Source organism: Mustela lutreola, chromosome 3 (assembly GCF_030435805.1).
Source record: "Mustela lutreola isolate mMusLut2 chromosome 3, mMusLut2.pri, whole genome shotgun sequence".
NCBI classification, from domain to species: domain Eukaryota; kingdom Metazoa; phylum Chordata; class Mammalia; order Carnivora; family Mustelidae; genus Mustela; species Mustela lutreola.
Window position 1 is genome coordinate 160,107,476 of NC_081292.1, and position 11,117 is coordinate 160,118,592.

The 11,117-nt window shown below is 35.1% G+C and overlaps 2 pseudogenes; one reads left to right on the forward strand and one right to left on the reverse strand.

The window, feature by feature from the left end:
* Window positions 1-1,146: 1,146 nt before the first annotated feature.
* On the reverse strand, window positions 1,147-2,657 carry LOC131828143 (elongation factor 1-gamma-like; annotated as a pseudogene).
* Window positions 2,658-3,415: 758 nt separating this feature from the next.
* LOC131828145 (small ribosomal subunit protein eS4-like) lies at window positions 3,416-4,180 on the forward strand (annotated as a pseudogene).
* Window positions 4,181-11,117: the final 6,937 nt, after the last annotated feature.

Sequence of the window (11,117 nt, forward strand, 5' to 3'; positions counted from 1 at the left end):
TGGGCAGAAGACATGAGCAGACACTTCTCAAAAGAAGACATACAAATGACTAACAGATATCTGAAAAAGTGTTCATCATCATTAGCCATCAGGGAAATTCAAATCAAAACCACACTGAGATACCACATTACACCAGTTAGAATGGCAAAAATCTACGAGGCAAGAAATAACAAATGAAGGAGAAGTTGTGAAGAAAGGGGAACCCTCTTACACTGTTGTTGGAAATCTAGCAGTTTCATTTTAGCTTAATCACCCCTTTGAAGATCTTATTTCTAAATATGCCTACATTGTGAGAGGCTGGGGGTTAGAGCTGCAACATAAATTTTAAAGAGACATAATTCAGCCCATAACAATCACTTTGCTTCTTTTTGGATATAAAATATATAAATAACAAATATTTTTATACCATACTATCTTGATTGTTATAATAGTGCAGGAGGCATAGCTCAAGGAGAAAGATCTGATTTGGAGAAGACATTTAATCAATATTCATTAAATAAATGAATGACTGGATCCAACATATGAACATATTTTGTAAATTAGTATGTATATGTTCCACAGGCTTCTCAAATTCAACCTCAACAAATCTGAATTCCTCTCCTTCTCACAGATCCTTTCCTGCTCCAACCACTGGCCCAGCCAGAATGCTTCACCTCTCCCTCTCCTTTCTTCTCCCTGCCAGTGAGTCATCAATTCTTGCAGGTGCTACCTCATTAATAGGCCTTCAACCCATGCATTCCTCTTTATTTGTGAAACAAAGTTTACCTCCCATATCATTGCAACGCACTTATATCAGCCATATGAAGCACAAAATTTCATTCTCCATATTGATAGTCATCTTACTTGCTCTTTGGCTAAAATCCAATTGCTTCCTTTGTTCTTAGCATGATTCCTAAACTTCTTTAAGGTCCCTAAATGAACTCATTTTTTCCCTATCTTTTTCATGTCTCACAACTTTGCACTTCATAACCCATTGCCACATGATACTGAATGACATGCAAGTCTTCAAATTGACCATGTGCTTTGTTTCTTTTAACCATTACATAGTGTTCCTTTCTCTCTTTTTCTTCCAATGTTCAGTTGCCTTTACTGATGCCTATCTCCCTGAAGGACAGGTTCAGGATGATAGGTGATGGCAAGAGATGTTCACTTAAAGATCTTTCCCTAACTGAATGCTTTGCCCACATGATGGAAGTTCTCCTCCCAGGAAACAAACTCTGAAACCAGTGTTTGGATTCTCCTCACTGCCAAGATCCAGTTTCTGCCATGTATATGACTCTGACTCTTACTCCACCTGCCAGTCTGGACTCAACAGAAAAGCAAGATCCTGGCCTTAGAAGACCCAGACCAGCTGCTATTGTTGGCTCCAAAGGGAGTGACACAGGCAAAAACATTCTTCCTTGGTTTGTCCAACCTCTAGAACAGCCCAGTGGTGAGGTTGCAGCTCATGAAGGTCTGGGTGAGCTCTCGGGGAAGCAGTCCTCAGAATAGCACAGAGACCAGCCATCCTTAGCAAAGTGCTCCCAAACATAGGGCAGCACCACAGAGAGGGTTTCCTCATTGGATCATTTGCACTTAAATTCAACCAATACAAAGGTATTCTTGGACAGGTGAGCAAAGGGATCCTCGGCCTTTGACTCAATAGTCAACACCTGCTTACAGTCATCCATCTTCTCCTCAGGAGCAGGGACAGCGGTCTTTTTCTCCTCTTTCCACTCAGCCTGGGGCTTCTGCTTCTCTTCTCAAGAACGCTTCTCTTTCCATGGAGTAATCTTTTCAGGATAGCTCTCTGCAAATTTTAACATCGACCTGGTCTATCTTCTCATACAGAGTTTCACTTCCCCCAAGATAGCCCCAAACTGTGGCTGGTTAATGCAGGGGAGGATCCAGTGGCTGGTGTCAGGGAAGGCCTGGTGGAAAGAAGGCTCCAGGACCTTTTTATAGAGCCACAACAGGGCGCAGACAACTGTGATGTCAGCCAGTGTCACACATTCGCCCACAGAAAAGTCCTTGTTTTTTTTTTTTTTTTAAGATTTTATTTATTTATTTGACAGACAGAGATCACAAGTAGGCAGAGAGGCAGGCAGAGAGAGAGAGGGAAGCAGGCTCCCCGCTGAGCAAAGAGCCCGATGCGGGACTTGATCCCAGGACCCTGAGATCATGACCTGAGCCAAAGGCAGCAGCTTAACCCACTGAGCCACCCAGATGCCCAAAAAAGTCCTTGTCTTTAAGTGAGCATCCAGTAGCCCCAAAATTTGCCTTACTTCTTTCTTTGCATTCTCTGTTGCCTGCTTCTTGTGGTACACAATGCCCAAAGTGGGGAACACCCAGGTACTGACTGGGGTCACTATGTCACTGTCAGCGAAGCTCACCTTTGAGCTCTGCTGCCTCTGGAGTACCTCCCCACAGCTCCTTATTGCTCACAGAGTAGGCACTGGCATTGCTGTCAAACACACAGAAACCATTGTCACCCTTAAATGCTGGAAACTTGCTGACAGGAAATTTATAGAGAAATTGGGGAGTGTGGTTGATTTGGCCAAAGTGGAAGTAGGGGTTGCAGAGAGTACATGGACCTAAGCCCCATTGTACTGAGCAGCAATGAGAGACTTGAAGGCCCTCCAGTTTTCAGGATATATGCACAGGGTGCCGGCTGCCATGGTGATTCCACACATAAAAAGCTATTCCTTTCTTAATCTAGAACATTCTTCCCATATGCCTCTCACCTTTATTTGCAACTATCAAAATCCCATTTGAAACCCGGGGACTCAGTTAAAAGGTCACTTCCTGTGTAAAGTTTCAGTTAAACACAGAGTCTGAGAGCTTCTTCTATTTTACTCTTACCAGAGGCTGGTTAAAGGAAAACTAAAAAAAATTATAACTATTACAAACATAAAAAGAACTCAATAAAGTGTCTGGGTTCAAAATGAAGGTAGCTGGGTCAAGAATCACTAGGTTTCAAATATGTAAATCAATTAATAATAAAAGGAGACATTTACAGTAACTTAACAACTGTGCAATGTATCTAGGGTATCAAGACCTGTTAAAACAAAACAAAACAAAACAAAACCTCTCAAAGAAAACCTAAAAATAAAATACTAGTGGGAAATACAAATGAAGACTTGAACAAGTGGAAAGAGTACTATATTCATGTGTAAGTGGATTCCAAGATTTTACTTATACCTAAATTAATTTATACATTTTATATTTGTTCAATAAAAATACTAGTATTGTTTTTAATTTGATAAACTTTCAAAAAGTCAAATAGAAAATAAATCAGAGAAAAATAGCTACAAAAATTATAGGAAAAAATGAGTAATACCTCATTTCTAATATCATAAGACATACCAGATGAATCATAGATTTGAATGTAATATCTGAAGTTGTGAAAAGAGTTTTTTTCATGCCTGGAACAGCCATGGCCTATGGTTCCAAAAAGCATCTGAAGCAGAAAGCAACTCTAAAACACTGGAAGTTGGATAAACTGATATGTTAGCTCCTCAACCATCTCCAAGTTGCCATTGTCTGAGAGACTATCTCCCTTTCATCATTTTCCTAAAGAATAGGCTTAAGCATGCCATAAAAGAAGATAAAGTAAGGAAGATAAACATGTAATGCTTCATTGGTGCCAAGGTCCAAACTGATCTAACTTACATGTTGGTTTTATTGATGTCCCAAGTGGTAATAAGACTGAAGAGAATTTCGGTCTAATCTGTGACACCAAGAGTCACTTCGCTATTCACTGTATTTCATCTGAGGAGGGCAAGTCCAAGTTTTGCAAAGTGACAAAGATTCTTGTGGAAACAAAAGGAATCCTTCATCTAATGACCCCTGATGTTCACACCATCAACTCCCCTGATCCCTTCATCATTCACATTGATTTGGAGACTTGAAAGTTTACTGATTCCATCAGGTTCGATACTGGTAATTTGTATATGGTAACTGAATGTGTTAACCTGGGAAGAATTGGTGTAATCACCAAGAGAGAGAGACCCGGGGTTCTTTCAGTATAGTTCACATGAAAGATACCAATAGCAACAAATTTGCCATCCAGCCCTCCAACATTTTTGTTATTGGCAAAGACAATAAGCCATGGATTTCTCTTTCCCATGGAAAGGGTATCTGCCTCACCATTGCTGAAGAGATAGACAAGACACTGGTAACCAAATAGAACAGTGGGTGAATTGGTGTCTTGGTGATGACTGGAATTCTCTACAGTTAATTAAAGATAATGCACCATGAAAAAAAAAGTGGTAAAAGGAAACACGAGACACTTTATACAATACTTGTATGAAAATGTCCTTTGAAAGTATGACAAATTCCTGAAACCAGTAAAGAAAATATTGAAAAAAAATAAGACTTTCTATATATAAAATTCACTAGAGGTAATATCTCAGGTAGAAAAAAATAGTTCACCCAAATTGAGTGATTTGAGGAAGATTGAATAAAAGGACAAAGCAAAGTGTAGGATTATTAGGAAAACACGAGTTAGTGCATTACCTAAAAACTGGTACTAGCAGGGTATATAATTTCTTTTAAGCCTGAAGAGGTGAGGGAAGAGCAGCTACTGGACTCAGATAAATTTTTAAGAGAGCTGGCTACCAGAACATAATCCTGCATGAATACAGATACCCTTCAGGGATGGAGGGAGGAAACCAGGGTTATAAATTTGCTCTCCTCCCTTCCTTTACTCTTCTGTGTCAGTACTCCTAATGGGTGGAACTTAGGTCAACGCATAGAGTTCATTCTAAAAAATATAGTAACCAAAATTAAGAATAAATGGGTTTATTAGATTAGACACAACAAAGATCACTATAAAATAGAATAATAAATCACTGTAAAAGACTAGATTGAAACACAGAAGAAGGGGTGAAAAATCAGAAAAGAGTAAGAGGTATGTTGTACACTGTTAAATATTCTAAAAGAAAAAGAGGTTAGAGAGTATATGACAGAAGCAACAATTAAAGATATGCTGTCCAAGAATTTTCAAAAATTAATGAATGAAAAAAATGGTGTTTGGAAAACTGGATATCTGCATGCAAAAGGATGAAGTTGGACCTCTACTTGATACCATATATTTAAAAAATTAACTCAAAATGTATAAAAAACCTAAATAGTCCTAAGACCTAAAAACTGTAAAACTCTTAGAAATAAACAGGCAAAAATCTTTGTGACATTTGAGTTGGCAGTGATTTCCTGGATGTAACACAAAAAGCACAAGAAAAACAGATAACTTGGACTACATCAAAATTAAAACTTTTATACATCAAAAGACATTATCAAAAGAATTAGATGCAACCCCAAAAATGGGGAAAATACTTGCAAATCGTGTCTTATAAAGGGTTAATGTCCAGAGTAAAGAACTCCTACAACTCAACAAAACCAAGAAAACATAAACAACTCAATTTAAAAATGGAAAGGCTTGAATAGACCTTTCTCTAAAGAAGATATACAAATGGATAATAAGACATGAAATTATGCTCAACATAGCTAATCATTAGGGAATGTAAATTAAAACCACAATGAAATGCCACTTCATACCCATTAGGATGGTTATTATCAAAAACGCAGAAAATAACAAGTGTTGGCAAGGATGTGGTGAGATTGGAAGTCCTAGTACTGGGAATGTAAAATGGCTCAGCTGCTATGGAAAATGTCATCACCATTCCTCAAAAACTAAAAATGAAATTATCATATGATCCAGCAATTCTACTTCTGAAATAATTGAAAACAGAGAGTCTTAAACAGATATTTGTATATCCACATTTACGGTAGCACTATTCACAGTAACTAAAAGGGGGAAGCAACCCAAGTGTCTATTGACAGATGAATGGATAAACGAAATGTGGTGTATACATACATTGAATATTATTTGGTCTTAAAAACAAGGAAATTCTGACACATGTTGCAATATGAATTTTAAAGGCATTATCCCAACTGAAATAAGCCAGACACAAAAGGACAAATACTGTATGATACCATTAAATGAGATGCTTAGAATAGCCAAATTCATAGACATAGAAAATAGAATTCTGGCTGCCAGGGACTGTGAGAAGGAGGATATTGGGATTTATTGTTTAATGGATATGGGATATCAGTTTGCAGTTATGAAAAAGTTTTAGAGAGGGATGGTAGTGATTGTTGTATAACATTATAAATGTACTTAAATGCATATAAACTGACATTTAAAGTGGTTAAAATGGCAAACGGTCATTTCTGAAAAATACAGTTTTATAAAGAAGTAAATTCTCCACAAACTGGCCTATGGATAATGCAATCTCAATAAAATTATATGTAGTGTTGCTCAGGTTAGGGGAGAGACAAACAGCTAAGACTAGATGGGTAGATGAGGCTGAGTGCATCTGAGGGGCCACAGAAAATGAATCTTGTATTTTGAGAAAAATGAAAATTAAGTTTTGCAATTTCTACATTTTAGCACAGTGTGTAATATGCAGTAAGAGCTTCATAATACTTTTTTTAAATAATTAGAAATATTTTTAATAAATATTTTGCTTTTCTTAGTCAAAAGGGATGTCATATTTGTGTATCTTATGACCCAAATTTCTTTCTTGTTCCAATTATTTTCATCTCCTAGGGAGTAAAGATTGCCTACAAACAATAAAGCAAAAACACATACATACACAACCCAAAAAGAAAAATGGGAAAAGACTATGAGCTGACAATTCAAAAAAGAAAAAGAGAATGAGCAATAATCATATGAAAGCCTTATCAACCTCAGACATAAAATTAAATGGCTTGAATTAAAATGTTCATTTATTTTTACTGCCTTATGCAACTCCACTAAAATAACAGTAAGTGGGTATCAGTGGAAAAGAAAGCCACAGTCAATGAATGATATCCATAAATATTTATAAGATATATTGTTGAAAGTGGACACATTATGGTTACTAACATAAAATTGTAAAAAGACTTTAAGCCTCGATATGAGCACAAATGATGCCTATAACAGAGAATACTAATTCAGCAAGTAAATCCTATAAAGGCCAGAATAGAAGCACCATATATTTCCAGAGGAGATGGACAATGGGATGAAAAGTATAGTGGCCAATTTAAAGTGAGCATAAAATAGAGTTAAAACCAAAGTCTCCTTTGCTTCCCTGCCAACTCCCTGTGGGGAAACCAAAAGCTTTTGGGGGGATAAATTGAACTATAGAAACTCTAGATTCAGAGAAACTAGTCAATTGAAAGTAGGGGTGAGGTATTACAATAAAAATAAGATATCAAGTGAAATTTTATCCAGTAAATGGTGAAATACTCCCCCTACCCTAGTCTTATTTCCCAGCTTATTTGAATAAAATGTTTACAGCCAGGTATTTATCAGCACACCCTAATTCATAAACTAAATTGGTCTTCCAAGAGAAACTGAAGAGCCCAAAGATAAGCTCAACCAATATTGGCATGTGTGTCTTCCAACAAAATGCAGAAGTACTCCACTGTCTTCCTGAAGTGAAGCCCACTAATAGACAAGACTCACCAAAGCACACAGAGGTGTCACTGAGCTTTACAGAACCTAACACTTAGACTTTATCACCAGATGTTTGAGAAGAATAAATTTTAGAGTTGGCTTATCAATATCTATAAAAATTCTGCTGAGGTTTTGATTGAGATTGAGTTGAATTCACCATCCTCAGTGAAACTGAGGATACTTAATATCCTAACAATAGTGAGTCTTCTAATCCATGGACATTGTATATCTTTCAATTTATTTATTATTAATTTTGGTCAATCTCTCATAGTTTTTACCTTACATATTACTTTTTTCCCTTCAGATTTATATATCCATGTCAAATTTGTTGATGTAATCATAAACAGGACTGTTCTTATAATTGCATATTATAATTGCTTACTACTAATTTATCTAAATATAATTAATTGTGTGTATTTTGTGTGTGTGTGTGTGGACTTTGTATACTGCAACCTGGATAAGCTGATTTACTAGATGTAGGAGATTTTTGTATATTCTTTGAGATTATCTAAATAATTATGTTCTCTTCAAATAGAATTATTTCTTCTTTTCTGATTTGGATGCTTTTCTTTTTTCTTGCCTTATTGCTTTGGATAGATTTTACAGTACAACATTAAATTGAAGTCATGAAAAATGACATTCATGCCTTGCTATAGCTCTTAGGGAAAAAGCATTCAGTCTTTCACTAATAAGTATGATGTGATGTGTAGGATTTTGTAAATGTTCTTTATTAGGATAATCTACCTTCTATTCCTAGATTGCTGAAAGCTTATATCACATACAGGTGTTTCATTTTACTGAATTTTTATACATATATTAAAATTAATTTTCTTTTCTGTTTGGTCTGTTATTATGCATTATATTGATTTTGCAATAAATGAGCTTTACATTTCTGGGATAACCCAAACTAGTCATGATATATTATTGTTTGTATACATTGTTAGATTTGATTTGCTAAGGTTTTTTTTGTTTGTTTTGGGTTTTTTTTTTTTTTTTAAGATCTTTGTATCTACATCCATGAGGGCATATAATTTTCTTTCCTTAAATTTTTTTTTATGGTTTTGATATTAGGATAATGCTGGTCTCAGAAACTGAGTTAGAAAATATTCCCTCTTTATATTTCCTAGAAGAGATTTTGTTTAATTGTTATTTATTCCTTAAATGTTTGGTAGTATTCATTAGTGAAGCTACCTGAGCCTGTTGTTTGTATGTGTATAAGATTTTTAACTAGAAATTCAATTTGTTTAAGAAGTATCAAAATACTTAGGTTATCGGTTACTTTTTGAATGATTTTTGATAGTTTGTGTCTTTCAAAAAATTGGCTCATTTTATTTATAGTGTCAGGTTTCTTTTTGACCTACCACATTCTCTGTTTTGGTGAATATTCCATCTACATTGAAAATAAAGTATATGCTATTTTTCTTGATGGACTGTTCTCTATTAGATATAGTTGGTTTATGGTATTGTTGAGATCATCTCTATCCTTACTGACTTTCTACTTTGTTCAATAAATTACTGAAAGAAGAGTGGTGAAGTATTCAACTATAATTGTGGATTCATCTATTGTTTTTTCAGTATGTGCTCTATGTATTTTGAAGCTCTGTTGTTAGGTAATATACACATTTAGAATTGTTCTCTTGAGAACTGTACACTTTAACATTATGTAATGACTCTCTTCATTTCTAGTAGTATTCATTCTAAAATCTACTTTGTTACTAATATACTCCAGCTTTCTATTGGATAGTATTTGCATGATATATATTTCATCATTCACTTACTTTTAGCCTACATATTTTTATATTAAAATCAGTTCCACATGGATATCTTGTGATTTGGTATTTTTTAAAAATCCATTTTTGACAATCTCAGTATCAACTGGTATATTTAGGCCAGTCAAATTTAGGTATTATTAATATGGTTGCAATGAAATTTATCTTGTTAGCTGTTTTTTTGTTGTTTGTTTATTCAATTCAGTCTTTGTTTCTTTTTTCTTCTTCTGCCTTCTCTTATGCTATTCAAGAATTTTTAATAATTTCATTGTCACTATTATTATGTCTTTAAAAATATTCTATGGTTGCCCTAGGGTTTATAATATACATCTATATTAGTTTCTTATTGATGTTATAACATATTACCACAAACTTTGTAGTTTAATTTAATGTAAATCTGTTATATTACAGTTCTGCATGTCAGAAGTCCAAAATCAGACTATATGGATTAAAGTCAAGATGTTGGGAAGGCCAGTTCCCCCTGGAGGCTCTGAAGAGAAAAATCTGTTTCCTTACTTTTTATAGGCTGTAGAGGCAAATTGCATTCCTTGTTTCATGACCCTACTTATTCCATTCTTTGTATTCCTCATTTCATTGTATAGATTCCATTTTTTCTGATATATTACTTCTGCCTAAACATTAATCATTTCTTGTAGAGCAAATATGATGACAATGAATTTCCTAGGTTTTTTGAGATTTTTATTTCTATTTTTTGATATGGAAATTTATGTTCACTAGGTTTGGAATTCTGGTTTGACAGGTTTTTTTGTTTGTTTGCTTGTTTTGTTTTCTAAGAATTTTAGAGATATCTCCTGCTTCCCAGCTTGCATGATTTCTGAAGAGAAGTTTGCCATGAATCTTACCTTTTTTCTTTGATAAGCAATGTTATTTTTTTCTCTGGCTATTTTCCATATCTCCTCTATATATTTTGTTTTCAATAGTTTAAATATGACATGTCTTAAGTGATGGGTGGGATTATTTCTGGCTGATCTGTGAATTACTGGATCTATGGCTTGGAGTCTGTCATTAATTCTGGAAAATTTTGGTCATTACTTCTTCAAATATTTCTTCTGCTTATTTTCTTTCTTATCTCCTGGGATTCCAATTACACTTATATTAAACTGTTTAATATTGTCCCATATCTCTTAATATCCCATTTCTGTTTCTCTCTCTTTCATTTTTTCTCCTTGTGTTGTTGTGTTTTGGATAATTTCTATTGTCCTATCTTCAAGTTTACTGATTCTTTTACTATGCCACATCTACTGATGGGTCTTTTAAAGAAATTCTTTATTACTATGTTTCTCATTTCTAGCATTTCAGTTTGATTCATTTTTATTTTTTTAAGATTTTATTTATTTATTTGACAGACAGAGATCATAAGTAGGCAGAGAGGCAGACAGGGGGAGGGGGGAAGCAGGCTCTCTGCTGAGCAGAGAACCTGACATGGGGCTCAATCCCAGGACCCGAAGGATCATGACCTGACTAAAGGCAGAGGCTTAACCCACTGAGTCACCCAGATGCCCCAATTTGATTCATTTTTTAAAGATCTATTTATCCATTTGAGAGTGAGAGAGAGCATATGCGTGAGTAGGGGGAAAAGGAGAGGGAGAGAATCTTCAAGCAGACTCCCCTGGAGGACTGTGGAGCCCAGCACAGGGCTTGATCCTACCATGCAGAATATTACAGTCTGAGCTGAAACAAAGAGTTAGATGCCCAAACCACTGAGCCACCCAGAAGCCCCTCCATTTGACTCATTTTTATAATTTTCATTTCCATGCTGAAATTATCTACCTAATTTTGCATGTTTTCTATCTTCTTCTTTAGCATCTTTAATATATAAATCACAATCATTTTAAATTTCCTGT